This window comes from Macaca mulatta, chromosome 3 (genome assembly GCF_049350105.2).
Source record: "Macaca mulatta isolate MMU2019108-1 chromosome 3, T2T-MMU8v2.0, whole genome shotgun sequence".
NCBI classification, from domain to species: Eukaryota; Metazoa; Chordata; class Mammalia; order Primates; family Cercopithecidae; genus Macaca; species Macaca mulatta.
The window spans coordinates 151,161,036-151,174,347 of NC_133408.1; the positions used below are offsets into that span (position 1 = coordinate 151,161,036).

General features: G+C 40.6%; 1 protein-coding gene across 17 annotated transcripts in view; it reads right to left on the bottom strand.

Annotated features, from left to right (window-relative positions):
- Window positions 1-12,986, bottom strand: part of IMMP2L (inner mitochondrial membrane peptidase subunit 2) — an 870,942-nt gene extending 857,956 nt beyond the window's left edge. For 8 of the 17 annotated variants that reach the window (XM_028844870.2, XM_015134720.3, XM_077994813.1 and 5 more), the window contains exons 1-2: window positions 12,958-12,986; window positions 12,353-12,425 (exon numbers count right to left, since the gene is read on the bottom strand). The gene's annotated coding sequence lies outside the window, so the exon portion shown is untranslated. Of the gene's footprint in view, window positions 1-10,229; window positions 10,338-12,352; window positions 12,426-12,675 lie in introns of those variants that run through there. The other 9 variants (XM_077994807.1, XM_077994815.1, XM_077994811.1 and 6 more) reach the window with 6 other exon arrangements.
- Window positions 12,987-13,312: the final 326 nt, after the last annotated feature.

Genomic DNA, 13,312 nt, shown 5'->3' on the forward strand with positions numbered 1-13,312 from the left:
GACAGGGTCTCACTGTGTTGCCCAGGCTGGTGTACAATGGCATGATCACGGCTCACTGCAACCTCTGCCTCCCAGTCTGAAACACTCCTCCCACGTCAGCCTCCCAAGGAGCTGGGACCAGAGGCACATGCCACCATGTCAAGCTAATTTTTTGTATTTTTGGTTGAGATAGGGTTTCACCATGTTGTTCACGCTGGTCTCAAACTCCTGGACTCAAGTGATCCTCCTGCCTCAGCCTCACAAAGCGCTGGGATTACAGGTGTGAGCCACTGCACCTGGCCTATCCTGCTTTCAAGAGATGAGATTAAATGTCCAGAAAGAATTCATGAAATGTTACGAACATTGAATTTCCCCACATTTAGCCTAGGTAGTGAGAAACCAGTTTCAGGGACACAATATTATCTATCTTGTCACGCAATTCAATGCTCTCAACTGACCTTCTATGTGCGTGCTACACCAAAAAAGTTCTTCCAAATACATTCAAAAAATAAAGTTTGTTTGACTGCATGCTTCTCTAGAATGCTTTTAAATTTTTCTTCTCCCCATTCTCAATACCATAAATCAGGTAACACCTAACAGGAATTGTCTGTACTCTTTCTTATTTGCTGGTGACAATTCCTTTTTGATTCTCCATGTCTACTTTAGGAGTTAGCAGCTGAACAGTCATTCTTACATCTGTTGTCACAGGATATACCACCGTTCTGTCTTTAGATACATGATACACTTTGAAGTTAACAGAAGAAAGTAAATTAGTATAAATACAAAAAGTTGATATTACAATATAATAAGCATGTCAATGGTACTAACAGGAGATGACAATTACACCTTTATTTCGAAGTAATCACCATCAACTGTTCTCAAACTCAGAAGTGTATAGTTTTTTTTTAAATTTTAATTCATTATCATGTCACCATTTTTCTCTAAGTATTTTAAACTATAGGGACATTTTGATTGAAACTAGAATTGTATTTAATATAGCACCTCCCTCAGGAATTTAATTTTACAAGGCTATTTCTATTCTCTTCCCAAGAATCTTTCCATCTAATTCTACCTTGCCCTTGTGGCTCAACCCATACAGAGACCGGTCGTAAGTGCTTTAGAATCTAGCATTTTCTTCCTACAAATAGGAAATAATGTGTCTCTGACACTACACAAAAATGTGGCAATATAATTTATGCTTTTGGAAGGAAGACTAACATCTCAAGCTGACAACTAGGTAATAAATATGATTAAGACCAAAGCACACAAGGAGAATATCCCAAAGGGTATATATACCTTTCACAAGAAGACAAAAGAAGGCTTAATCAGTGAGACATTTTCAGCAAAAAATACAGTCATTTTTTTCTCAGATGCTGCTACATAACCATCTGTTTGGCAGTGTTGACTTGTTAGCCCCAAATCATTATTTCCCTTCTTTACTATTAATCTTCAAAACAAAAAAATTTAAGTCTACGGTAGTAACCAAGTCTGACTCATTAACCGAACAATTCCTCTCTTTTCTTTATGAGTTTAAATTCACATAGGATTCTTACAAACAGCTTATAAAGTCCTCCAAAATAACCTATGAAGTATGTGTTATCTCCATTTTCCCAGAAGGAAAATGAAGTTCAGAGACAAAAAGCAACTTGTTCATGTTCGTATAGGTAATAACAGAGACAGCACCTGAATAAAGATCTTACATATCCTTTTCACTATATATCACCATGTTAACATCTGGGTATTTATATTTGAAGCCTATTTTTTAAGTTTTGATATAAGAGTTTTAACTGAATGTTTAGAGTATTGACATAATGTAGTCATATACATCAGACAGGTCTCAAAAAATCTTCTAATATGTTGTCATAATCCACATATTCAGACTACAGGATAAAATCCACATATTCAGACTACAGGATATCTCTTAAACATGAGAAATAGTAAGACTCTGGCCACATGTGGTGGCTCACACCTGTAATCCCAGCACTTTCGGAGGCCGAGGCAGGTGGATCATCTGAGGTCAGGAGTTCGAGACCAGCCTGGCCAATATAGTGAGACCCCATCTCTACCAAAAATACAAAAATTAGCCAGACATGGTAACACAGGCCTGTAATCCCAGTTACTTGGGAGGCTGAGGCATGAAAATCACTTGAACTTGGGAGGCAGAATTTGCGGTGAGCTGAGATCATGTCACAGCACTCCAGCCTGGATGACAGCGCAAGACTCCATCTCAAAAAAAAAAACGTAGTGAGACTCATAAAAAGCACAAGCTAATTCACTTATAAACTGATTCAAACTGCCTTCACATAACAGTGCTAAATAGTTATTAACATTTAACAAAACTAAATAATAATTATTCAGTATTTAAATCTGACACTAAAAAAAACTCTTATTCAAGCAACTATTAAACAAATGCTGATCCTTTGTAAATAATCTGCAATACCAGTAAAACTAAAAATAAAGGCCAAAAAGGCTACATACTATATGATTCTAACTCTATGACATTATGGAAAAGGCAAAAACATTGGAGACAGTGAAAAGATCAGAAGTTACCAGGGGTTAGGAGAAGGGAGGGATGAATAAGCAGAACCCAAGATTTTTAGGCAGTGAAAATACTCTGTATACTATAAGGGTATATACATGGCATTATACATTTGTCCAAACCCACTAAATGCACTGCATCAAGAATGAACCCTAATGTAAACTATGAACTTTGGGGGATAATGATGTGTCCATGTAGGTTCATCAATTGTAGCAAACGTACCATTCAGGTGTGGGATATTGATCATGCGGGAGAGGCTATGCATGTGTGAGGGCAGGGAGCAAATGGGATATCTCTGTACCTTCCATTCAAGTTTACTGTGAACCAAAAATGACCCTAAAAAATAGTCTATTTTACATAAGTAAGGCAAAATATCTGTGGCAATCTTAATCTTCTCCTATAAATTATTACTTCACAGGTCCTCTGTTACCTCTGTTACCTATTTAGTAGAAAGCTGTCAATCCTAACCTTCTGCACCGCTCTTATTTACATACACATTGTTCCTCACAACATCTGCTCTGCCCATTGTAGCCTGCTTATCCTCTAATGGTCATCAGTATACTGAGTCCAAAGACAGGGTAGGAGTCAGACAAGAGATGGAGAAGGCAGGTAGTGGGGCTAAGGAAGCAAAGAACTCCTAAAGTGGGAAGTCAGCAGATAAATCTGCAGGAGAAAATCCGCAGGAACAAGGAGAAAAGAATCCTGAGTTGATACAAATGTGATTATTAGTTTACATAATGGGAATCATATGAAACGAAATTATCCTAAAATACAAAACATGATGACATTACAAACATTTCCCTTCTTTAAAAAAAGTCTTCGCTATATACAATTACAAAACTAGAACTTGATAATGTGTTTGCAACGTGTCCTCCAGGAACAAGCAAAATGATTTTTCAAAAGTTGACTGTAAATGCTACATTTTTCAAAGGAAAGATATATAAAAGTGTGTGTGACAAAGACCTATGTCTCAGAATAAACTTGGGAAAAGGTACAAATATTAAATTTTTATGATTTATTGCCTGAAAGAAAGTTGTACACTTTTATATCCTGGGTCTTCTTAATTTAACAAGTCAAGAACATACTATGTGTTACCAAACTAAGCAGGAGTTCAATGAGATTCTGAAAGTTACACCTAACATACTATGTACTACCAAAAACATACTATGTGTTTAGAAACAAATAGTATGCTAGGTATGACTATTAGGTATGTTAGGTATGACTGTTAGAGGTGTGTGTGTGGTCACTTGCTTGCTTTGGTCATCAGTGAGGAAGCAACTAACAAACAGTCCAAATACCTGAGTCATTTATGAGAGGCCAAGGGCTCCAATGGCAAATCAGGGACCTATAAGACAGGTTCAAAGATGGTTCCGGCAGGATCCACCACCACTATCACTACCACTACCACCTTAGCAAAACACGACCTTCTTCATCTGAAGTTTCAGGGAAGCAACGAAGGCTAGAGTTCTGCCAGCCGTCCAGCTCAGTAAACACTGATTAAGCACCAGTGAAGTAGAAAGCATTAGCTTAAAGGTGATAAAAGACACTGAATAGGAGGAAATATAGCCCCTTCTACCTTAAGAATTTTCCAATCAAAAATATGGTAAGACTATAGTCCAGGCAAAGTAGAGAAAATACTAAAAGAGAAATACAAAGAAGACATTCAGAGGTTTCCTCAAGGAGATGCTCTAGAATGAAACCTGAGGCTATGACTCAGATGACCAACAAGTTCATGCTATAGCCACTGCTCGTTTATAATTTTCTTCCATTCAATGTAGTACTATTACACCAGAGATGTGAGAAACTTAAGACATGCTATTTTGTTCTAGCTGATTATTAAAGGGGGAGAATTCTTGAATATAAAGTAAGATATAAGATAAAGATATAACATGATTTTAAAGAAGAAAGCAGGGAAGGATTTGGAGCAAAGTGTGTCATAATGCTAACATGGCACAAAGCAAAATAATTCAACTTCCATTCAGTTTTACTGGTCAAAAAGAATAGTATCACTTTTTTTTTTTCTTTTTTGAGACAGACTCTCACTCTGTCATCCAGTCTGGAGTGCAGTGGCACAATCTCTGCTCACTGCAACCTCCACCTCCAGGGTTCAAGAGATCCTCCTGCCTCAGCCTCCCGAGTAGCTGGGATCACAGGCGCATATCACCACACCTGGTTAATTTTTGTATTTTTAGTAGAGACAGAGTTTCATCATGTTGGCCAGGCTGTTCTCGAACTCCTGACCTCAAGTGATCCACCCGCTCTGGCCTCCCAAAGTGCTGGGATTATAGGTGTGAGCCACCATCACTTCTATAACACATTTATATGCTGCTTTAATGGCTTACAAAGGACTCTCCCATAAATGCTTACAATGCATCTCAAAGCAATCCTATGTCAGGTAGAGACTGTTATCCTCTCAGGTAGCCTGCCCTCACAAGACAGTCCGCAATGATCCTTGCCTCATGTCCTTGTGTAATCCCCTCCCATACTGAATCAGGACTGGTCTACGGGACCAACTGAATACATCTGAAATAATGGTGTATGACTTCCACAGGTAAGGCATAAAAGGCACTGCAGCATCCACTTCGCTGGCTTGAATCTCAGGAAAGTCATCTGCCACCTCATGAGAACAGCCCTATGGCAAGCCCATCGCGGAAAGTAACCAACCTGCCAACACCAACTGGCCAGCCATGTGAGTAAGCCACCTTGGAAGTGAATTTTCTAGCTCCAGTGATGCTCCTATAAAACTTCCACTCCTGCTGATATCTAACAGCAACCTCCAGAGACCCAAGCAAGGCCCCTCAAATCGCTGACCCACAGCAACCATGAGATAACAAACAATTATTGTTGTTTTCAGCCACTAAGTTTTTCATGTTACAAAACAACAGAGAACCCAGTTTTACATATGAGGCTCAGAGGGGTTAATTTTCCAACTGTCATACAGGAATGAGTAGAGAAAACAGATCTGCAACCCAGTCTTTAGGTTTTAGGTTCAAGAAGGTTCAAACAATACCACCTTCTTCTCAACTAAAATAAGGTATAATACTGTAAGGATGATCATTCCTATGTGATTATATGACTGACGCTAGTATGTCAGGCTTCCTACAGTACACAGACACAGTATATGTCCCTGTATTCTTAACAAATATAATGCGAATCTACAAAATAAGTGAATTTGTGGTACTCCATTGCGCTCTGTGGAGTTCTATTTTCTGGAAAATTGCTATTTTTAATGTGCATATCTTGAAAATAAACACAACACATTTAGAGAATTTTAATACTAAAATATTACTGACACTGAGATTACACACTTAACAATCTTAATTACAATAAGCATTTGTGTAATTTTAAACAATTAGAATATGTCAGACAGGAAATGCTCAACTGCCGTTTCTTTAAGGTTCTGCTTTTTGGCTTTAGGTCTTCAACCTCGTAGCATTACACAAATGTAGTAAAATGTATCATCAAAATGCTCCTGATGGTAAAATATTAAATCAAAATCCATGAAGTAGTTACCATCTTACAGAACAAGGTAGCCAGCTCTTAAGCCTGTCCACTTCTAGAGAAGGTCAAAAGAACATTTTATTGTTATAATCACATCTGCATATAATGTCCCTTCACACAAATCTCGTCTTTTGAGCCATATAACTTTGCAAAACAGGTAGGCAGGACAGGTATACTACCATCCCATTTTTCAATGATGGCCTTAGAGAAGTCTGAGTAACTTAACTAAGGATACATAACTATTAAAAGGAATTGCAAGAATCTAATCTACAAGTTTTTGGCACCAAATCCCAGCCTTTTCTTCTAAACCATGTTTCAGCCCAGTGGTGCTCCACCCTGACTGCCATGAGGACACCTAAGATGCTTTGAAAATATCACTGCCTGGACCTCATCCCCCAGATACTTGATTTAATTGCACTGGTTTGTGTCAGCTGTCTAATATATAATAAACCAGCGTTGGTAAATTCACAGAAAGTTTATACCACAGGGAGAAAATGCTGATATGTCTATATGTAAACTGAAACATATTAACCCCCTAAGAACTTCCTCAAAGACAAAAATATCTTGCAATAAAATCATAAAGAACAAGAAAGGGGAGAGGAGAAACCCAAGCCCCTTCTGCTGCTATCATGGGGCCATTAAGGAATATTTTATTCCCCTAATCTCACTCCCTGAACCTCACCATGCCACACCTCAAGATATAGCTCAGGTATCACCTTCTGTGAGTCCTTCAGGATCACAAAAATAATGAAGTCCATTTTTTTGCGTCTATCTTACCTTGAACTCTAACTCTATCATAGTACATATTGTCCCTCAAAGCATTGCTTTATTTATATATTTATTTTTATTTATTTATTTATTTTTTTATTTTTTTTGAGATGGAATCTTGCTCTGTCACCCAGGCTGGAGTGCAGTAGCACATTCTCGGCTCACTGTAACCTCTGCCTCCTGGGTCCAAGTGATTCTCCTGCCTCAGCCTCCTGGGTAGCTAGGATTACAGGTACGTGTCACCACACCTGGCTAATTTTTGTATTTTCAGTAGAGACAGGGTTTTGCCATGTTGACCAGGCTAGTTCCGAACTCCTGACCTCTGGTGATCCACCCACCTCAGCCTCTCAAAGTGCTAGTATTACAGGGGTGAGCCACCGTGCCCAGATTGCTTTATTTATATATCCATTTCTCTCACTGCCCTGAGGGTTCCTTAACCCATTTATGCCAGAGGTTGCAAATTTTTTTTGTGAAAAATCAGGCCTTGGTGATGACCTTGAGAAGTAGGATATAAATAACTCTCACTAGCTTAGCGTTCCAATAATGGAGCACTCTCCACATGGTAAGAACACACACGTCTGTTTCTCCAGCCTTTGCAATCTCTTGTGATGTTCCAGGATCCTATATCCAACTGCCTTCTAGACATCTCACACTTGCCAATGATATGCCCTGCAAGCATGTTAAACACAGGTCCAAAGTTGAACTCATTCTCTTCTCCCTCATACCTTCTTCCTCTTCTCTTTTCCCACTCACTACCCAGAAACCTATGAAGCATTCTAACATTCTCACTCTCCCATATCTTTTACATTCAAACAGTCACAAAGACCAGCAAATTCTCCCTCATCTAACTTTTCCTAAACATTCTCACTTCTCTATTCCCACTACTTCCACCCTTATCTAAGCTTTCAACCTCTCTTATCGATACTAATGCACTGTCCTTGAAAGCTTCCAATCTTGCCATGTCCCCACACCCAACCCCACTCCACCTTCAATCTACCCTGCACACTGCTTTCAGTGATCTTCCATGACACTCACAATTCTTCAGTGGCTGACTACTACACATGGCATAGGAAGTGTACCCTGAACTGGCTATCCAGTTTCATCTCCTTTCACTCCTGACCTTGTCCTTCACACTCTAATATAACTTACCTACATATAGCGCCCAGTACACACTATGTTCTCGTAATGCCACACAACTACTCAGGCTGTTGGCTTTACCTAGAAATGCTTTCTACTGCTTATCAACATGTCCGCTCCTACTCAGTTTTCAAGTCTCAGCTCAAACACAACCACTACTAAAACCCTTCCCTGGTATTGCAGGCAGAGATCAAGAGCTCTTGTTAGATTTCATTTGCACTTGTACCTACCTCTGTTATAGCAAATAGCATACTGTATTTGAACTACTGGTCAAGATATCTGTAGTCCTATTAGACTATAAGATCCTTGGTCAAAGACAACTACTTTTCATCTTTATATCCTCCTCACTAGTTCAATTCACAGTCACTAGTTCCGTGTACATTACTAGTTCAATGCAGATATATAATAAAAAAGGAGAGGAGAGGTTAATGAATAAGGTATGGGCCAATGAAAGAACAAGAAAATCAACTGGACTTTGAGTATAGAAAAACAAATACCAGATCTTAAGAAAGTACAGGCATCTGTAGTACAGACATCTGTTACTGTAGTACAGACATCCATTACTAAGTCCTAACCATTAAAAAAAATAGAAAAATATGGTTATTCAGGTAGTATGAAGATGACAAAAAAAAAAACTTGTTATTGGACTAAGTAGACATCAAGAAGGTAAAAGTTTCCAGTGGAACAGTTGACAAAGATCAACAGAGAAGCCAGAGAAAAAGATGGTTGTTTCTAGGAACCAAGTAATTCATTGACCTAAATTCATGGACTGATCAAGACTGCCACCTTTCTCTCAGTTGGCAACCCCTCTCCTGTGTCATTATTCTGCATCATCCTTTCTGAGTCCCCACTACCAAATCCCCAATGCCATGGGTAGTTTCCCTCCAGTGGAGCCACAGGTCCAGGCCAATGGCTTAATCCGGATGCAAGGACAGGGGGTGGAAGGGTATCTTTGTTCTTATGTCTAGGACTTTGAGGAAAAATGAAACAACTATTTACTGAGAATTTATTTTATGACAGATACTGTGCTACATTATACTCACTGACTGAATTTCACAGTAATCATGAGTAATTGTCCCATTTACACATGAGGAATTTACGTCCAAGGTCAACAGCTAAGCAAGGACAGGGCCCGCCTGAAAACCTAAGAATGACAACCTCCAGAGCTTTTTCTATACCCTCACTACCTCAAAATGGCGGGAGACGTGGTCCAACCATTCTAGGTTGGCACTCAGAAGACATTTGCCTCCAAAACACTATTACATATGTCGATTAGAGTCTACAGTACCACTAATATATAATAGGCTCACAATAAGTTTAAAAAGCTTTCCTTACTACCATGTGAAAGTAAGTACCATATTTCCTGGGGTCCGGACCTGGAAATCTAAATGCTATTTATTCCTATCAGTACACTGTTCACTTTACAAACAATAGACTTGAAAATGAGCTTGTGGAATACAATGGGTTCTTAAGTAAGGCTTTGCTTTAAGAATATTTTCTTGCTTCCACAAAAAATATAAAAGCCACCAAGGATAGAATGATTTTGCCTTGTTAACTTGTAAGAACAATGACACTAGAAGAAACCTGTGGGAAATATGCTTATCTGACCAGGTGCTCATTTTTGGTGGGCTGTCATTTGAGTAAAACATCATACTAAACCCCACAGACCATAGCTTACGATAGAAATGTCACAAACTATAGCAGTACAGTTGATACGCCTATAATCTACTGACAAAACGTACTCCTCAGTAAAGTAAAACCAGATGTCTGGTGTGAAATCAGATGTCTGTGAACTTGTCTTTCTCAGTTTTCAGAGCAGTATTAGATACGCTGAATACTCAGCTAAGCTGTATATTAAATCCACAACTTGGCAAAATCATGACAGTTTGGACATGAAGCATCAGCATTTTTATTGTAATTCTTATAAACCAAAGACATTTCTGAAATAGAAATCCTAAGTTTAAGTACTCAGCTAAATACAGTAGTATGTCTTTCTCACTTTAAGAACACTGTCAGGGCTTTTTAAACACATTATAGAAATTCTTTCCCTTCATTTTTCAAGCTGACACACTTTATCCAGGGCTGTGGAATGATCTGATAAGGTCACATCAGGTGTCAGTCCCTGTCCCAGAAATTCTAGGATCAGATACACCAGGTGATCCCCTGTGAAAAGCAAATCCCAGGGAGGCTTAACAGCTACAGGAAAGTTAGGTACTACATGGCTTTCCACAATCAAAGGGAAGATCATAGGAAAGTAATGGGTGACCACATAGAAAAACAGGGAGGGAAATTTAAAAGTACTTACGTGCCAGGCACTGTTTTTTCACACATTCTTTTATATATACTCTTTGTTCTGTTTTGATGGATAAGAAATCATGCAGCAGGGAAGTTTTAATGGCCCAAAGTGACACAGCTAATAAAATAAGAGCCAGAAATCAAACTTATGTCCAAAAGACTATAAAAGTCATGCTACTTCTACATGAAAGTTTCGGGTGGAGTGAGGAGGGGTGGTAAATAGCCACGAAGAAGGAGAAAAAGGAAGAAATTTATAATTTTACCAAATAACAGTGAAATAGATATATATATATAAACATGTATCATGTCCCACATATGTTCCATATATAATACATAGTTAAGATGTATGCATTTTTAACATATACTTAAGTTGCATATTTAAGTATGTGTATATATGAAACAAAAAGCTGAAGAAATAAATATCAAATTGTTAAATGGTCATCTGAGAGTAGGCTCATAGGAAACTCACATTTTGCCTTTTACATCCCTCCCAGATTTAATTCTAAATAACTTTTTTTGACTTTATATTACTCTTATAACCAGAAAAAGCCAAAGAACTATTCTAGTTTAGATTTTTTAAATGAGGCTAAATGCACAGAAACCCACGCAAGTTAATGGTCTACTTTCGTATTTGTTTTTCTAAGTACATCATCATTTACACTCTCCATGATTCCTAATATTAGGTCCTTCTTATGGAACAACTACAAAAGTTATCCTCATCTAATTATTATACTTGTACACTGGAAAACGACTGTAACATTATTCAGTATAGGACACAAATCGCCAAGGTCAGTCATCCTTGTAAGTTTATTACTGAAAGTACTAGAAAGGTGTAATAATAATTATATTCTTCACAACACTGTACAGACCTGCAAACCACTATGATGAGTAGTAGAGGGAAAGTCTTGTACATTAACATGTAACGATTCAGAAAATCCACAAAACTGGTGGAAGGCCTGCCCCAAAACAGCCATCTCCAATACGATCTCATCATTCTCACCATCCTACTTTTATCGAAGTGCTGATAAAAGTGCTCAGCACATGGTAAAAAAGAGAGAATTAGCTATTGAATCAATGAAGGAACCCATTATCAATAAACAATCACTTCCTGGTTTTCCATAAAGTGAATTATGTGGTCACCTATCACTTGAGCACAAACAGGCACGTTCAGGATACAGGCAGCCAGTATCAGAACAGGCAGCCGATCACAGAGGGCAATTCTACTTATCCTGTGTAAGAATCCAAGAATGTGGTTTACTACATTCCTGCTTGTATCTAATCTGAATTTCAACTAATTTAAAACAGTTATTTATATGTGACATACAGGATGCATAAGGAGTTCCCAACCTTGTGAGAGGAGGTGTGTTTCATTTCATCATACAGGGGAGAGGGAAGCAGTGTATTAAAGAAGTGACAGAAAAGTCCTACAGAAGAACCAATGAAATAGACCACACTGAAAATCACAGTAGGCCTCAGAAGACTTCAGTGTCCTTTTTGGCAACTTTTCAAAAGTGAATGGAATGCTTGCAAGGAGGTACCAAGAGTGAAAGTCCAGAGAAAAAGGCCCAGCCTGGTCATCTCTCTCCCCTCAAAACATCTTCTTCTGTAAGCTTGAGAGAAAATTCCAAAGAACTTCAACATTAGTAACCTTGTTACTAACTTTACGCCTCAGGGTCCTAAAGGATTTTTTCAGGAGTCCCCTTTTAAAATGTAAACATCCCTAGAGGGGGTTACTGTTCATTATCAAACAGGACCTGGATTCTTTAGTGCTACGGTCTCAGGGATTAGTCAAAGCTGGCTAATAAGATAGGGGCCGGAGACAGACAACTAGAGAGGACCACTGTTGCAAGGTAAAAACAGGTAAAGGGGAAGGGCAGTTTTCTGTCGGGTCAAGCGGCTAAAAGGGATCCATATGCCCAAGCTGTTAAACTCCCAGGCAACTTTATAGACTGTGTGAGCCTGAAAACAGCCCGGGGCTTGGGGCCTGTGACTTTGAAGGTGGGTCCTCCAGTTCCCGATGAAAAGGTAGAATCTGGGCCCATGTTCCCCAGGAGTAGTTCTGGATCTAGCCCTTCTCTCTCTCGCTCTCAGGACAGTCCTAGCTCCTTCCACCCCTGACCATTCCTTACTTACCCTTTCTCCCGCTCTTCCTCGGTGAGAAGGGGTAAGTGGTTATTTTGTGCCCTCGCCCAATTTGGCCAAAACCCTAAAAGTAAAAAGCGACAGACAGACACGTGCTTTAAAATCCTGTTGTTCAAGCCTGAGGCTCTCCCACCACCTGCCCAACACTTCCAGGCAGAAGGCAGCGCGTCCCCACAGCGCTCCCTCAGGGCCAGGGCCGGGGACCGGACTAGTGCCCTTTGTGAGGAATGGGAGAGGGCGCGTTCTGGGGGCTCGGCGGGGAGGAGTGGGCCGGCTCCATGCCAGGTGTGCCGCCTCTGGCGCCGGTTTCCCACCTTAGTTAGCTAGTGGCACCAGGAAGACGACTAGGCAGGGGTGGCCGCCGCACGCGCCTCACATAAACACGCGCACGCACACATGCTCGCGATCACGCAGGACTCGCGGCCGCGCACCCCTCCGCCCCAGCAACGCTCGCCCCACCGGGGCCGGGGCCGACTCCCAGGGAAGGGTCCCCAGCCCAGGAGACCACCAAGGGTCGGCGGCTGCGCGCCTGCCCACCCCCGCCAGCCTCACAGCCCCCCGCCCACCGCCGGACGCCGGGCGCCAGCCCTCCGCACCCGCTGCGCAGCTCAGCCCAGGGGAAGTCCCCGCGCAGACCCCGCCCTCCGCCGGCGGCAAGCTCCGCCCCGCTCCTCCGGCGCGCGGTGGCCTTCCGAAGCTCCGCCCCCGGTGGAGAACTGGTCTCTGGACCGCCCGCCCAGGTCGGGCTCAAAATGCGGCGTGGATCTAAAAAGATCAGAAACGACACTAATTCAGCAAGGAATTATTGAGCACTTGCTCTAACCTCAGTAACATACTAACGGGGGAGAGGACAGTAAAGAGCTGAAAAGGCTGTGAAACTGTGTTTTCAGCTCCTCCTCTTGTTTTGTAAGTCAGGAAAGAGAGAATCCTCACAGTTGCTTAAGTACAGGG